The following is a 3,150-nucleotide window of genomic DNA, read 5'->3' on the forward strand; positions in this document are numbered from 1 at the left end:
CTCTATTTTTTCTCTCACTTTCTGAGCTCAGGTGTCCATTTACTTCATAATTCCTAGTCATACTAAAAGCCTGTAAAAAACAAACCTCCTTGTTAACTAAAAGCAAGATGACTTATCTTGCTTTTTGAAATAAGATATGATGAAATAAGGCTGAAAGCGCTACAGAGAGCTCTCCTGGCACTATTCCTGAGTCTCCTTCCAGTCACCATATCCTGGCACTATTCCTGAGTCTCCCTCCAGTCACCATATCCTGGCACTATCCCTAAGTCCCCTTCCAGTCACCATATCCCCAAGGGAACTAATTTTCTACATCCCATCCCAAACTGTACTTCATGCAAATATACACAAGTATGAATGAATACATACTAATTTTATTTTTTTCTTACAAAAATTAACATTTAAACAAAACCTGTGTTTCTTGCAGCATGAGCAGTGTATCTTGGAGAGCTTTTAATGACACAAAATATCCTTATACTTCTTAAAAGTTTTATAAATACAGCAAATATCAGTCCCATAGTTCTTTAAGAAGTCACCTTCTAGTATCCATTGGGTACATTAACTTGTATAACTATTTATACAACAATACAGAAGCAATCCCTATTCTATCCACAAGAAAGCAGAATCAAGAAAACAAAAACAAGAACTAACATGGGGAAATACTGGCACTGAAACATTCCTTAGAAGATCTCAGTGTAGACACAGAGGTGAGATTGGCAAACTTAGTCCTTAAAAGAGAAGGGAGGAGAAAAGAAGAATGTATAAATGCATCTGGGAAATACAACAGAATCAACACTAAGAAAGGTAGTGTGTGGAATGAGAATACGATGAGCAGGGAGAGAGAGGGTCCCACAGCAGAGCTGAAGCATGTGAGGTGTGAGGATAGAGACCAGGCAGAGCCTGTGGTTCTTCCGTGTTCTCTTTTCATATCATGGCATGACAAATTTTCCTTTGTCCCTTAGCTTTCAGAACTCAGCTCCATTATCCTCCGAAATTTGGGGCTGGTATGATAATGTAAATAATTAGAAAAGAAAATGACACTTTTAAGATCTTCCTCCCAAACCTTGAGTAGTCTACCAACTAAAGATATACCCGTATTCACATGTATATAGCCCTGAGATTGCTAGGAGCTGGTGGTATAGAGTAGGATCACTCTCCCAGCTACCAGTCAGGAAGATGGCTAGAGAGGTGCTGTTAATATCGGACACTGTAGGAAGAACTGCAAGAGGGGTTGAAGCTTGGGTTTAGACCTGGGATCACTCAGGGAAGAAATAGTGAGCGTTACCCTGCAGAAGATACCACTGAGCCAGGCCTGGTGGCTCACGCCTGAAATCCTAGCTACTCTGGAGGCTGAGATCTGAGGATGGAAGTTCAAAGCTATCCTGGGCAGGAGTCAGTGACACTCTTATCTCCAGTTAACCACCAGAAACCAGAAGTCGTAGAGTGTTAGCGTTGAGCATAAAAGTTCTGGGATAGGGCCCAGACCCCGTGTTCAAGTCCTGTGAATAACCCCCCACCCTCACCAAACAAGACTAGAACTGTATGAAAGAAGGTGGTGTATGTGCATAAAATTAAGCATTTGTGTCAGTTCTTCACAATGTATCAAACCTGGCTGTTTACAGGTTTGAGGGCTCTAAAAAGCACATTTCAAATTTAATATGTGAAATGTAGCATAGCTATAAAATTGTGAATTTTTATATCCATTTAAAATGATAAAATGAGGGCTGAGAGTGTCACTATTACACAGTCTTTATGTAGTGTACCTGGGGCCCTGTTCATCTGCAGGTGTGCAAATAGTGTAAAATGCCAAATTGGGACATGATGAGTCACTTAACATCCCTAGAACATCACTAATTATTTGATTATTAGAATAATCTTTTCAGATTTGAGTTAGCATTTTCAGATTACTTGTGCTCATGGTCAGGGTTTTCTGCATAAGAGGGTTAATCCCTGAGAAGCTGATAGAAGTGGTTTACACCACTCTGAAAGGCCTGTATGAATGTTTCATTCTGGAGAGTGAAGATGAAAGGATTCAGAAAAGGAGCCACCGCTAAAACCAGCAGTGATGCTGTCCTGTTGTTTGGCTGCCTGCGTTTGCTTTGGCTTCACGTAGAGGAAGACGCAGCTGCCATAGACAATCACAACATAGGTGAAGTGAGAGGCACAGCTGGAGAAGGCTCTCCTCCGCCAGAGGCTGAGGGGATCTTGGTGGAGATGATGTAGGTATAGGAGAAGACTGCAGGGCTCAAAGAACCAATGATAGTGAAAACAGCCATTAGAAAAAGGATGAACTCTGTCAGAAGAGTGTCATCACAGGAGAGGTTGAGCAATTGTCCTCGGTCACAGTAAAAAGGGTCATTACATTTGATTTGCAGAAAGTGAGTTGGAATGTGGCATAGACTGACCAGATTTCAAAAAGGAACCCAAATTCCTATGACACAATGACCATGCAGATGCAGGTGCAGCTGCTCATGATGATATCATACCTTAAAGGGTTACATACAGCCACATAGCAGTCCATAGCCATCATACCTAATAATACCAATTCTGAGCTGCCCACAGCCAGGTACAAATCGAGCTATGCATAACATGAAGCTAAAGGTATCAGCTGAGTCCTTGTCAGTAGCATTCCTTGAAGCATGAGAGGAACAGCAGTGGAAGTCAGCAAGATCTCCAGGACAGAGAGATGGCTGAGGAAGAAGTACATGGGAGACTGCAGGTGCTAATTGGCACAGATGGTGGTGGTGATGACTGTATTTCCCACTACTGTTGTCACTGAGTAGAGCAAGAAGAAGGTGGCAAAGAATATGATGCAGTTCCTTGGAACCAGGGAAGCCTAAGAGGAGAAATTCTGTGGCGCTAGTGTAATTCTGTACCATTGCATTCTGAGCAACCTTGTGAAACCTAGAGAACAAAAGAGAAATTAGGATATTAAGATATTATCATCTTAAAGAAGTATGAAACTCTTTTATTTGTGGCAAAATGGATGGGGTAGAGAACATTATGTTCAGTAAAAGAAGTCAGATACAGAAAGATACCTGCACATTATTTTTTTTTAATTTTATTTTATTTGTGAACATACTGTACAGAGGGGTTACAATTGCATGGGCAGGATAATGCGTACATTTCTTACCAAGCATTGCATCCTCCTCC

General features: G+C 41.2%; 1 pseudogene; it reads right to left on the reverse strand.

The window, feature by feature from the left end:
* Nucleotides 1–1,940: 1,940 nt before the first annotated feature.
* LOC105989477 lies at nt 1,941–2,876 on the reverse strand (annotated as a pseudogene).
* Between the last annotated feature and the right edge of the window lie 274 nt (nt 2,877–3,150).

This window comes from Dipodomys ordii, unplaced genomic scaffold (genome assembly GCF_000151885.1).
Source record: "Dipodomys ordii isolate 6190 unplaced genomic scaffold, Dord_2.0 Scaffold56, whole genome shotgun sequence".
NCBI lineage: Eukaryota > Metazoa > Chordata > Mammalia > Rodentia > Heteromyidae > Dipodomys > Dipodomys ordii.